Source organism: Petromyzon marinus, chromosome 12 (assembly GCF_048934315.1).
Source record: "Petromyzon marinus isolate PM22_M1 ecotype Great Lakes invasive population chromosome 12, UKy_Petmar_22M1.pri1.0, whole genome shotgun sequence".
NCBI lineage: Eukaryota > Metazoa > Chordata > Hyperoartia > Petromyzontiformes > Petromyzontidae > Petromyzon > Petromyzon marinus.
The window spans coordinates 12,689,988-12,703,354 of NC_133678.1; the positions used below are offsets into that span (position 1 = coordinate 12,689,988).

Genomic DNA, 13,367 nt, shown 5'->3' on the forward strand with positions numbered 1-13,367 from the left:
TTTTATTTGAGAATGTGGTTCTGCTGAAGGCATCGATATTTTACAAAATCACTTCAATCAATGTTGTGCACTTGCGTGTGTATGTGTGGGTGCATGTGTGCATATGCAAGCATGAGCAGATAACCATCATCTGGAAAAGATTTGTACTTTCCAGAGGTGACATGCTTTTGTGTCAGATTTTACAAGTCCATATCTATATATTGTTCAAATTATAATTTATTTAATGTATTTTTGGGCAGTAATGTGGGCAGGTTGGATTGTGTTTCAGGATTGGTACACAGGTTCACGGTTCGAATCCAGTGGCCGCCCTGGGTAATACTGCAGATGTAATAACCATACAAATACGCGGTCTGCTTTAGAGTGGATGTTAAAGATTCTGTGATGTCATTCGCAAGAGTCGGCCATTGTGTGCCGTTATCTTTGTCCACATTTGTAAAATCATCCGCAAACTACTCAATTAGGTTTGTGGCATGAACCTGTGACTTCACTCATGAATGGTGACATAACTAAGAATGATAATGGTGCTTAATCCTCTTTCCTGTAATGTCAATACCGAGTTTTGACCCCTCCAATTACATCCCTCAATTGAGTAAAATCTTGAGGTATAGGCAATTCCAAGTCATCTTGATCCTGAAATTTCTAGGCATTGCCATGGTATTGGTATTGCTGTTGTAAAGATTACACGAAGAGCACTTCATATACATGAACTCGAGTTGCCATCAATCCAGGTATAATGAGTATTTGGTACATTACCAGGGTCACTGATTGTCACATAAACACGCACTATCAATAAGAACCTGACACCCCACCAATTTATGTGAGATGTAAAATGTACAGAAATTTGAAATCAAGAGCACAGGCGATATAAGTTGGGCACTACATTATACAGTAATTTAGTTTGTTAGTTTGATTGAATGGCTTCTTAACCTCATTTTAATAGTTTTGAAAACCACATTGCCCTGTACTTTTAGCCACAATTTCCCTGCACATTATTTAAATTCTACATTGCTTTTAATCACTTTTATTAAATTTTTACAAGTATTTTCATCACTATTATATATTTTATTATTTTGTTGTTTCCCTTCAACGTGACTTTACCGAAAAAACTAAGAATATGAATTACTGCAGTCACGAAAGCTTTAAATCAAAATTTATTTTCATCACTGTTAATTAAAAAAACATCCAGACGCCATCCCCACCGTCAAACATGGAGGTGTAAACATTATGCTTTGGGGGTGTTTTTCTGCTAAGGGGACAGGACAACTTCACCACATCAAAGGGACGATGGACGGGGCCATGTACCGTCAAATCTTGGGTGAGAACCTCCTTCTCTCAGTCAGGGTATTGAAAATGGATCGTGGATGGGTATTCCAGCATGACAATGACCCACAACACACGGCGAAGGCAACAAAGGAGTGGCTCAAGAAGAAGCACATTAAGGTCCTGGAGTGGCCTAGCCAGTCTCCAGACCTTAATCCCACAGAAAATCTGTGGAGGGAGCTGAAGGTTCGAGTTGCCAAACGTCAGCCTCGAAACCTTAATGACTTGGAGAAGATCTGCAAACAGGAGTGGGACAAAATCCCTCCTGAGATGTGTGCAAACCTGGTGGCCAACTACATTAAACGTCTGACCTCTGTGATTGCCAACAAGGGTTTTGCCACCAAGTACTAAGTCATGTTTTGCAGAGGGGTCAAATACTTATTTCCCTCATTAAAATGCAAATCAATTCATAACATTTTTGACATGCGTTTTTCTGGATTTTGTTTTTATTCTGTCTCTCACTGTTCCAATAAACTTATCATTAAAATTATAGACATCATTTCTTTGTCAGTGGGCAAACGTACAAAATCAGCAGGGGATCAAATACTTTTTTTTCCTCACTGCACCTCAGCATACATACATGCAAGTCCTACAGAGGAAGTGTTTCCTGCATTCTCCGTCTGCTGGTACATCAGTGGCTTTTTGGTTCAACATATACACAGCACATACGACCAATTCTAGATTTGAAGTTTTCGTGACTGCAAGGATCCACACTCTTTGGTTTTACCATTTTGTCCAATTTTTGGCATACAAAAAAAATGTTGCCCGGTTATAAAGGAAATTCCCGGCCGGTAAACGTTGGGGGGTGGTTGCTGCGTTTCTGTTGAGTAAGGCTCCCTTCTGGGTGGCCTGTGGGTTTGCGTGGCGAGAGGAGGAAGTGGCTCGAGAGTGGCGAAACTACCTCGGCACTACGGGAGGAGCGCCCCTGCCGCACGTGCACCCTCCCCTCCCGTGGGTATCAAGAGCTCCGTGTGTCTCGAAGACTCGGGATGAAAGGGAGGACTTGGACTCGCTGCAATTGATGCGCTGCGTTATTGGACCCAGGGCAGCTGTGAAGTGGAAGTCGGTAAGTTGAGTATGTATGTTGAGCTTTTTTCGCGCCGTACGTAGCCAACCGTGCTAATCGGAGGTGCGGGGGGAAGGAATACAAAGTAAACGCAAAAAAGCAGTTCTAAATAAATTCCTTTTCAAACTAGAAAGAGTTGATTGTCATGGCTATGTGACGCTACCCCAGTAAAAATGTTTTATTACTTAAGTTTCGTAATAACTTTTATAATTTGCAATCAACGGTGAAATGTTGAACTGTTACTTAGAACAGACTTCATCGTCGTTGCTTCTACACACTGCAATCAGCCCCCTGAATGTTGTGTATTTCGAGAGAGTGCACATTGTTCCTTACATTTAGAAGACATAATTTAGCCTCTGGTTGGAGACCCGTGTTTGCCCACGACATTGTTTTGAGACATTTAATTTGTGAAACTCGGTGGTTTATATATATATTTATTTGGTAAAAACACAAATAGTTAACACAGTTGTTTCACTACCCTAAGTACATGAAACATTTCTCCTGCCTTTGCTCGTTTTTTTCCCAAGAGCTTGCTAAAATACCGTCACGACCGAATCGATTACCGCCATGACGGAATTGATTAGCACGGTTGGCTACGTAAGGTGCGAAAGAAGTTCAACATACACACGTACGTCGTCCTGAATATTAAATAGGATTTTTCATTGATAGTTTTCTTATATGGCGCAGCTTTGGAAAACAATTGTCAGTTGTAAAGTCACTTTGCCCCATCCCCGCTCGCCTTCACAAGCCATGACGATGCAAAGAAAATGTTCATCTTCAACAGCCAGCTGCGGTTTAGTGGTCAATTGTCACCACCCGTGGCACAGATCAGTTTCTGCAGCCGTTTCGTAACTTCTATACACGCGTATGTGGAACTTATTTCGTACCATACGTAGCCAACCGTGTTCATCGCAAGTGCGGGAGAAGGAGAACAAGCTAAAAAAAAGCAGCTCGAAAGAAATTAGTTTTCAATCAAGATGATTTAAAAGTGCACAGCTCCAGTGGCTTCCTAATATCGGAAAGAAGAACGTTCCAGATGGTCGCAGGAGCGCATCTGAAAGCGCGCGATGCGGTGACCGTCTTTGTTCGATGGTGAGCCAAAAGCTGCTGTTGCTGCTAGGATGACCGGAGTTTGCGTGATGATGGTTTATGCTGCTTGAAGAGAACCTGCAGGGAATTACTAAAGCACGAGGAGATTAAATGTGTAATGGATTCAACTGAGTCGCACACTTACTCTTTGGAGGCAACACATTTATGAACACCAACACATAACACAAAGGGGTTACTGCCCCTTTGGCAGATAACCTATGGTGGTGAACCACCAGGCTAACTACGCTAGTTACTGGGAGTAGCTACAACAGACAGGACCCAGGCTCGGGTCCTCACCCACGTGTTGGTGACTTCTTCGATGACGCAGAACGTCAATCGTAGATCTTCAGATGACAACAGCAACGCTGAACCCCAGTCCCTAGTGGGGACCCGGTTATATGCTCTCGGGTCGTGGCTGGCCCCGCCCTTGGCCACGACCACCTTACAGAAACCTCTTGTCGTTTCCGACCCTTCCCATAGGATCTCACTCTGACACGTGACCACCTTCCTAGCCCCCACCTGGGGCCCCTGTGTAGATCTTACTGGTCACGTGCCTTACAGGGCCAACCAGAGTGCCATGGCCCAGGGTAACCTCATCCTCTGGCTGACACTCTCACACTCCCTCCGGTAGGAGTCAGCACTGCGCGCCACGCGTGGTGCCACTGCGCTATCCCAGCACTCACCGATTCCCCTCTAGGGCTGGTACTACACCCACCTACGGGGTGTCCGTGATGACAATGCATCGCACGCCGTGCCTCACTCGGGAGCCGGCATTATTCAGCGACACTCACGATGCCGCTACATACGTGATGTCCGCGATGTGAGTAAATCGCACGCCGTGCCCCTCTAGGGCCGGCACCACACAGTGACATCATCTGAGATGTCACTACATCACCCCCCCCTTCGTAGCACTCAGCCGTCCTGGCTGTCAACTCCCCCTTAAAACTAAGTGAGTAAGGTGATAAAAAGTTATTAAAAAGTGATTAATGCTATGTGTGCCTCAACAACAACTACCCATTAAATATTCAAACCCACCTATACAATATTTACACTACCTATAAATGTACATTAACAACGGGGAGAAGGGTGTGAGTATAGAACAACATGAGTGAGAGAAAAAAAAACAGTGCAGTGAACCGCGAATGCTCAGAATCCACTTCATCGCAAACATCTCCCATCCTCACCGTGTAACAACACAATAAAGGCTAGGTTCAGCCACTAACCGATACGGCTTACCGAGTGCGACAACCAATAGAGGGTGTGGGAGTGTGTGTTACGTGGCGGTCCCGGGGGGAATATGCCAATGCCCCGTCGATCCCGGCTCCTCACGAAGAGCAGTGGGCCGGGTCGACGGGTTCTCCTCTCCTGAATCCAATGGAGACGGCGCAGGCGGCGGCTTGGGGGATGTCAGGCGCACGGCGCCTGAGGACGGGATCAGATCACTCCGCTGAGGACCACCTTCAGCGGGCACACACCCTGGCTCGCCGGACGCATCTGACACTCGGCCCCTGCGGTGTGGCAATGGAACGAACTCGCGCAGCGTGATGAAAGGTTGTACAAACCAACAGCGCCGCCCCAAGCGGATCTGGACACTGCACACACCCCATCAATAAATTAGTGACATCCTCAGCCATGCCAGGCTAGAAGACGTCCAATTTGAGTGTGGCCAGCGTCTTATGCACACCTAGGTGTAACAAGCAGTCGTGTACCGCCCAAATGACCTTGCCCCGTAGGGTAATGGGCACAACGATGTTGTATTGGCGCAACCCTCCGTCCCAATGCATGAACAACTTGGGACAAAACAGCTCCAATTCCGGTGTTACTAGCGTCTGTATCAAGGACAAACAGCAATGAAAAATCGCGGTAGTGGAGGGGAGGGGCGTTCACCGGGCCATCCCGGAGCACAACAAATGCGGCGTCCTCCTCCTTCCCCCAGTGAAATTTATTACCCTTAGCTGTCAAGGCATGGATAGGCTTAGTGATGGTAGAAAACCCGGGAACAAAACGGCGGTAATAGGATGTGAATCCTATGAAACTGTGTATCTCCCCACCGACGTGGGGGTCGGCCAAATTCAGACACATGCGGTTTTGTCCGGGTAAGTCGCAATACCCGATTCACTTACTATGGAGGAAGTGAGATTTCTGCGGCTTGAATTTCAGGTTGGCCAAGCACATTTTGAGAAAGACAGCGCATAGCCATTGCAGGTGTTCATCAAACGTACGGCTGAAAACGATGGCATCGTCGAGGTATATCAAGCACGAGTCCCACTGGATACCAGCTAGGACCAGTTCCATTAATCGCTGGAACGTAGCTGGCGTGGAATGAAGACCCATCGGAAACCAATTGAATTCGAACAAGCCTTGTGGTGTACAAAAGGATGTCTTAGGCTTAGAGGCTTCGTCTAGTGGCAACTGCCAGAATCCGGATAGGAGATCGAGAGTGGAAAAGAACCGCGCTCTGGCCAAAGCATCCAGTGAGTCATCCATTCGAGGTAAAGGGTACGCATCAGCGACAGAGACCTTATTAAGCTTACGGAAGTCATCACAAAAGCGCAAGCTACCATCATGCTTTTTAACAAGCATGATTAGTGCTCACCATGGGCTTGTGGATGGTGAAATAATGTCCGCGGCTAACATTTCGTCAACCGCCAGCCGAACATGTTATTTTTCCGCAGGGTTCAGCCAGTAGGGATTCTGCCGGATGGGAGCAGCATCACCCATATCAATGTGGTGACTCAAAAGCATAGTGTGCCCAATATCAAATTTCCCTTTACTAAAAACATCAGAAAAATCACGCAAAAGCGCCCGCAGCTTTCCGCTCTGGACCTCGAACAATTCCACATTCTCGGAACAAAGCTTCTCAATCCACCCCTCATCAGGTTTCTGCCGCAGCCGCGTATTCGATGCGGCACCCACATTGTCAACAATGCTTCTCTCAGGAAGCGCTGGCGACGTATGAGCTAGCACGGTACCTTCCTGGATAACCGACGTGTCTAAGCCAGCGTTGAGGACCTGAATTAAAGGTTCCTGGTCGTTGGATACCAACGTCTGCACCCCCACCAACGCCAAACTACGACTGACTTTATTAGCAGGACCTAAGAGAATTCCTCCTGCCATCGCCCCTTGGTTTAGCGGCTTTCGCAATCGCAGGGGAACCAGCATTTGCGCGCCAGGGGGAATCCTCACCGTCTGACACGCAAGTGCTTGCACGGTAACATTAGCCGTGTATAAACGGGTAGGAGAAGGCGAAAATGTCATTCGACGGCCAGATGGTAATTTCAGGCACCCCTCGTCAATTAAAATTTCTAGGGGCATTCTAGCCAAAAAAATCAGTCCCGAGAAATCTAGAAATAGCAAGGGATGTCGAAATAAGAACCTGTCCTGTCAATGTAACATGCGTAATGCATACCTCCGCTGTTATTTTCCCAATAATGCCCAATGAGCCACCGTTTGCGGCGAAGCACGGAGCTTCGACAGGGCATAAGGAACGACATCTAGGGGGCAAAATATTGTAAATCAATTCTGAAATGATTTTTGCTGATGCACCGGTGTCAACGAGCATCCTAATTTCTACCCCCTCTATCAGCCCGATAACAGCGGATGAACCCGCGGTCGTGGCTACCACTCGATGGGCCAGCTCCGACAACTGACCCGTCGAAGCATCCGGCCGCACCCGATCAACATCACAATCCTCCCGCCCTGACGCACGACAGGAACGAAACCCGAACACACGAGATGGGTGAGGTGGATTCAGGGGCCGAGTGTGGAATGTGTCGCGAATCCCCTTGGGGTGCAGCGGAGCGAAGGACGGTCAGGCAGATGACGGCGGTGGTCCGGGGAGGCGTCGTCGTGGTACGCGGCAGCCCGACGAGACGTGTCCTGGCAGGCCGCAGCTGTAGCACACGACGGGGCTGCTCCCGGGACGAGGAGATGTCTTCCGCCGTCGCTGGTCGTCCGCCCACTGCACCATGCCGTCCCCTCGCCCACCTCCATTCTGGGTCAATGCGCAGGCTGTGACGGGCTCCATATCTACAGGTGTATCTGGCCCCTCGTCAGATGCGGAACACGCCACCAATCCCTTATGCCGTTGCAGGAGCTGGTGAGCCTGGATGCATTTCGCAACCCTGATGGACGAAAGATCGTCATTGTCCACGGCCGGCAAAACGATGTTGAGGTCCTTAGCCAAAGCCAGCAGTCTCTCAAGGACCAACGAGTCGACTCCGTCGTTATCCATTTTTGGATTCGCAGCCTTCGCAAGTGCCAGAAGTGCACTATGGAAGGCAAGGGGTGTCTCAGTTTCCCCTATCTTTCACGGAGCGAACTTGTGGCGCACGTTGGATGGCGGCTCATAAATGGTTGCCATTTGGTGGAAGGCTTGAGTCAACGTGGCCCTCTCCGATGACAGGATGATAAGGAACGCTGCCAGGTCATCGTCATCAAGGGCGGTGGGCAGCGATCTCAGCGCCTCCGCCTCCGTCCACCCCGCCAAGTTGGCGTTTGTCAGGAACTGTCGCTTGAAGGCCACCCAGTAGCCTCCAGCAGCTGTAAATTCTTTGATGAAAGCAAGTCGTCGGCGGAGAGATGGGGCGTCGACCGGCAATTTCGATGCAACTTCGGATTTGGCGGGTTCCATGCTCCATTGAAGGCCACCCAGTCGCCTCTGGCGCCTGTAAATTATTTGACGAAAGGAAGTCGTTGCCGGAGAGATGGGACGTCGACCGGCGATTTCGATGCAACTTCGGATTTGGCGGGTCCCGCGCTCCGCTCTTTGGAGAAGATTACGGCTGCCGGCGCGGGCTGTGCCGCGGAGGTTTGCGCTTGGCGGGAAATGGCGGTGGGAAACTCGTCACTGCTTGGCTCCGCTGCTCCCGCTTCCACCACTGACTCAACGATGCGGAGCTCCGTGAGAATGGATGCCGCGGTGTGGAGGAGCGCTGCGAGGCGGCCGTGTGCAGCCTGGAGCAGCCTCCCCGTCGGCGTGGAGCAGTCACGTGGCCGGTCGGCCCTCTGCTCCGCCGGCAACGCTTCACGTCCCTCCTCCGGAGCTGTTTGCGGGACGAGATCTTCGTTTTCATCCTCCGATGTCCTGGTACGTAGTCTGCGGCGCGTAGACGGCTAGCTAAGTAAGAATAATAGTGTTTCCGACACCAGTTGTAGTGGATTCAACGGAGTCGCAGACTTACTCTCTGGAGGCAACACATATTTATTAACACCAACACATAGCACAAAGGGGTTACTGCCCTTTTACTAGATAACCTATGGTGGTGGACCACCAGGCTAACTACGCTAAATACTGGGAGTAACGGACAGGACCCAGGCTTGGGTCCTCGCCCACGTGTTGGTGACTTCTTGGACGACGTTGAACATAGATTATAGATCTTCAGATGACAGTAGCAACACTGAACCCTGGTCCCTGGTGGGGACCCGGTTTCTATGCTCCCGGGTCGTGGCTGGCCCCGCCCTTGGCCACGACCACCTTCCAGAAACCTCTTGTCGTTTCCCGATCCTTCCCGTCGGATCTTACTCTGGCACGTGACCACCCCCTAGCCCCCACCTGGGGCCCCTGTGTAGATCTTACTCGTCACGTGCCTTCCGGAGTCAACCAGAGTGCCATGGCCCAGGGTAACCTCATCCCATGGCTGACACTCTCACACTCCCTCCTGTAGGAGTCAGCACTGCACGTCACGCGTGATGCCACTGTGCTATCCCAGCGCTCACCGAGCCTCCACTAGGGCTGGTACTACACCCACCTAAGGGGTATCTGCGATAACAATGCATCGTACGCCGTGCCTCGCTAGAGCTGGCATTATTCAGCGACACTCACAATGCCGCTACATACGTCATGTCCGCTATGTGAGTACATCGCATGCCGTGCCCCTCTAGGGCCGGCACCACACAGTGACATCTGAGATGTCACTACAAATGTCATGCAAGACGAGTTACGATGGTCAGCCTTTATTTGCCAATGTCATGACCTCAAATATGAATTGTGAAAAGCAAAACGAAATTGTTTCAATGGCACTGTATATACAGGTCCGCTTTTGAAAAGCCAACCCAAATCTCAATATCGTCCTTGGCTGCTTGGATGAAGAACTGTGACTAGAACGTTACATTGGTTCGCGGATCGAATCCAGCGGCCGCCGTGGTTAATACAGCGGCGGCGTGTCAGTGGATGCCACGGTGGCGAGGTGTTAATTCCCTCGCCTGGTATGCAGGAGGTCGTTGGTTGGATCCCGACCATGACGATGCCCTTATATTTGTAGTTTGCATCCCTTCCGATTTTTCTCTGGGTCCTCCGATTTCCCCCCTCTACATTTAGAATCAACATGCATTTGGCCGCTTGTCCACGTGATAAGGCACTCCGTTGAGCTACCATTTGTGGCCAGGTCGCTGCTGACAAAGAGCAATATAGCTCAGTGGGCCTTATCTAGTTAAATAAAAAAAAAATTGTAATAACATTCATGGTTTTGCTTGAATGCAGGTTGCAGATATTCACTTTGCTCCTCACCAACCAAAACGAGAAGCGTGGTGAATATGATTGTGCAACGTGTTCTGGTTTTTTTCCCCAGGATCCATTTCCTAGGACAGCTGTCCTGGGCAATGTATAAGTCTTCCTGGGTCATCAAAGGCCCCGGATGTTGCCAGCTGTATAGTGATACACCAGTCAAGACAATGCATCTTCTGGTAATGCAGGATATTCTTCTGCCCATTATATGCCCCGGTGTTTTTGTGGCACAAAGGTGACAAGCCCCAAAGTGAATTATGACCGAACGACCTCCATGAACGACGTGGCGTGCGGAAGCATTCATCCAGCAGTGGACTGATTGATCATGGGCTGTCTGCAAATGATCATATTTTGTTGGATATACACACTTTACAGGTCAAGATGTCCTTCTGAGACGAGTGCACACTGACTCGAAATCAGCTGCCCGTATCGCTGCGGGCTGCTAGCCACGTGGTGAGCTTGTACGTTCACGAAGGAAAGTTGCGGGAGACCGCGGTCAGAGTGAAGCAGCCTTGATGCCCGAGGAGACGTGGTCCGCTCCCTTAGGTGGGCGACTTCTTGGGGTTGCTGTGCAAAGACCACGCGCGGCCTCCCGCCGGGAACGTGGGTGTGAATGTTTCCCTTTGGCCGGGCGCTCATTTCTCTTTTTTTTAATTTTCAGCATCATGGAAAGACGTAATGTTTTACATTTGTGAGCCACGCGACAGCATTCGCCGGGTAACGCGACTAATTAAGTCTTCGACTTACGAACACCCGACTTACGGCCACCCGACTTACGAACACCCGACTTCCGAACATCCACACTTACGAACCAGCTTCCATGACGGAATCATAATAATAATTTATAAAGCGCCCTTAAACAACCGTTGTCAGGGCGTCACACGTTTTTAACATCGAATTGCAAACGCGAAGTTGCAAACTGAACCGCGGAACTCCCCCGACCAAATGTAAATGAGTCACCGCTTGTCGCCGGGAGTGAGGGAGGGGGTTTGTGTGTGCACGCGCACGCACGCGCGTGCCCGTGTGTGGGGGGCGGTGGTGCAGCGGTTAGCGCTGCGCTGCGAACCCGGCGACCCGAGTTCAATTCCCGTTCACGGCCAACACCGGTGACGATTGTCTGAATCGGTCCTGGGCCCCCTCCCCCCCCCCCCTAGGTCGACTCAGCCTCAAATGAGTACCTGGTGCGGTGTGTAAACATCGCCACTGGGGAGACAAAGGCGGCCGGGTGTGGTGCTGGCCACCCACCCCCTCGTGTGCCGTGCCGGCCTTCATAGGTGCTCGCTAACAGCACTTGCCCCTATAGTCTGTTAAGGCTACACGGGGTATCTTTGTCTTTCAGTTTTCAGTTTCATTTATTAGGTATAACCCTGTGAGCCATTCGACTCTTGACTCGGGTGCAACCACAACAAACAAAAACATGAACAAGAAAACATCTTAAAGTGACTACAAGCAACAGAAAATCCAGGAAAAAAACAGCAAAGTCTTGCAGAAAAAACACCGTGTATCAATGTTGTGTGCAAAAATCCCAGTGGGATGCAAGTCAAACAATAACACCCATAAGACATATTCTTTGTTTTCACACCTGATGATGATTGCTTGTGTTGCAGTCGAAACGTCGTGAGAATTTTATTGTTTTATATTTTTATTATTTTATTGTTTCCCTTCTACGTGGTGGTGACTTTACCGAAAGAACCAAGAATATGAATCCCTGCAGTCACGAAAGCTTTAAATCAAAAACCCATAAGACAATTTCGATTAAAGTTATCAGTCTAACTCTGTACTACAACAAACAAATATGGCTAAACCAAAACGTTTTCGAAATCACCAAAATAGTTCGATTCCCGTTCACGACCAACAGAAAGTGACGATTATCTGCACCGGTCCTGGGCCTCCCCTAGGTCGACTCAACCTTAAACAAGTACCTGGTGCGCTGTGTGAGTGAACATCGCCACCGGGGGGGGGGAGACAAAGGCGGCCGCGCGTGGTGCTGTACCACCGCTGCCCCCTCGTGTGCCGTGCCGGCCTTCGTGGGTGCTAGTGGCTAACAGCACGTGCCACAGATGTCTGTTACAGGCTGCTACTACACGAGGGGGTCTTTGCCTTTGGTGGGGCACCAGGGCTGTGAGAGCCAACTGGGTGGGGGGTGGCGAGGTGGTGGTGGTGGAGGGGGGGTGGAGAGGTGGTGGAGGGGGTGGAGGGGGGGTGGAGAGGGGGGGTGGAGAGGGGGGGTGGAGGGGGGGTGGGGGGGGGAGCCCCAACCCTGGCACCTCCCTCGTGCCGGCTCTGTGTGAGCCACGCGTCGTGTCAACATTTCACGAGCTAATCATTTACAAACCACGCACGCGCATTGTTTTCGTTAATTTCGTTCTAAAGTCCGATTTTGCTAACATTAAACCGACGACGTTTATGGTCAGACTGTATTCAAGTAATGAGCAGTGTGCACCATCAAAAGCAGTTTAATTACCATTGTATACAAACTCATTGTGTTATGTCTCCAGATATAATTACAAATATTGTATATACATCCAGTCCGTCTGCCGATTGTGTTTTCAGACCGATCGATTTTACCCCAGCAGCAGTCAATTAAGTAAAACTATGGACTGGTTTCAACCGTCTGGTTCTAAATCACCAGGATCCGGCTTGTATGTATGTACAGTACGTTGAACTTCTTTCGCACCGTACGTAGCCAACCGTACCAATTGGAAGTGCGGGGAAGGACAACTAACCAAACAAAACAGTTATAAAGAAATGAGTTTTCAATCTAGATTGAAAAGTGCATTTAGTTCCAGTCGCTTCCCAATATCGCAAGGAAGAGCGTTCCAGACGGCCGCAGAAGCACATGTGAAAGTGAGAGATGCGGTGAAGGGAACTTACTGCTGGGTTGCGAGAAGAAGTTGGCAGGTTGTAGGTTAGTGAGAAAGCACCTGCAGTGATGTGTCTACAGTGAAGTGGAAGGTGGAAACGTAACTGAAAGTTGTATTTAAAAAAAAAATTCCACATGCGGATTACCAGTTTTGTCAATTAAAAGATTATCAGCGTATCGAAGACTACCATTGCCTCCATTCTACGTTGGAACAGGTTATTGCCCACTCGAGCTCACCTTCACATCCCTTGTATAGGAGACTTGTAAATACCGCTGGGCTGCAATCTGGTTAAACAGAGGGGGGACATCCATCAGCAGGGCAAACATAGATAACGTCGTTGCTTCTGTGGTTGGTGTCCACGTTGTTTTACACTCCGGGGTGATCTTCTACAGAAGCCGCACCCGTCCACACCACCTCGGTGTTGCCTCACTCGACAATCTCTACCCCCCACTTCTCTTTTGTTATTGTTGTAGGCAAGAATAAAAAAGCGACCGAACGCGGCCTGTCTCGTGGGCACCACAGA

The 13,367-nt window shown here is 49.6% G+C and overlaps 1 protein-coding gene across 4 annotated transcripts in view; it reads left to right on the forward strand.

Annotated features, from left to right (window-relative positions):
• The first annotated feature begins 130 nt into the window (after positions 1–130).
• Positions 131–13,367, forward strand: part of LOC116941543 (MFS-type transporter SLC18B1-like) — a 104,086-nt gene continuing 90,849 nt past the window's right edge. For 3 of the 4 annotated variants that reach the window (XR_012941551.1, XM_032952697.2, XM_076066634.1), the window contains exon 1: positions 131–2,386. The gene's annotated coding sequence lies outside the window, so the exon portion shown is untranslated. Of the gene's footprint in view, positions 2,387–12,395; positions 13,059–13,367 lie in introns of those variants that run through there. The other variant, XM_076066635.1, reaches the window with a different exon arrangement.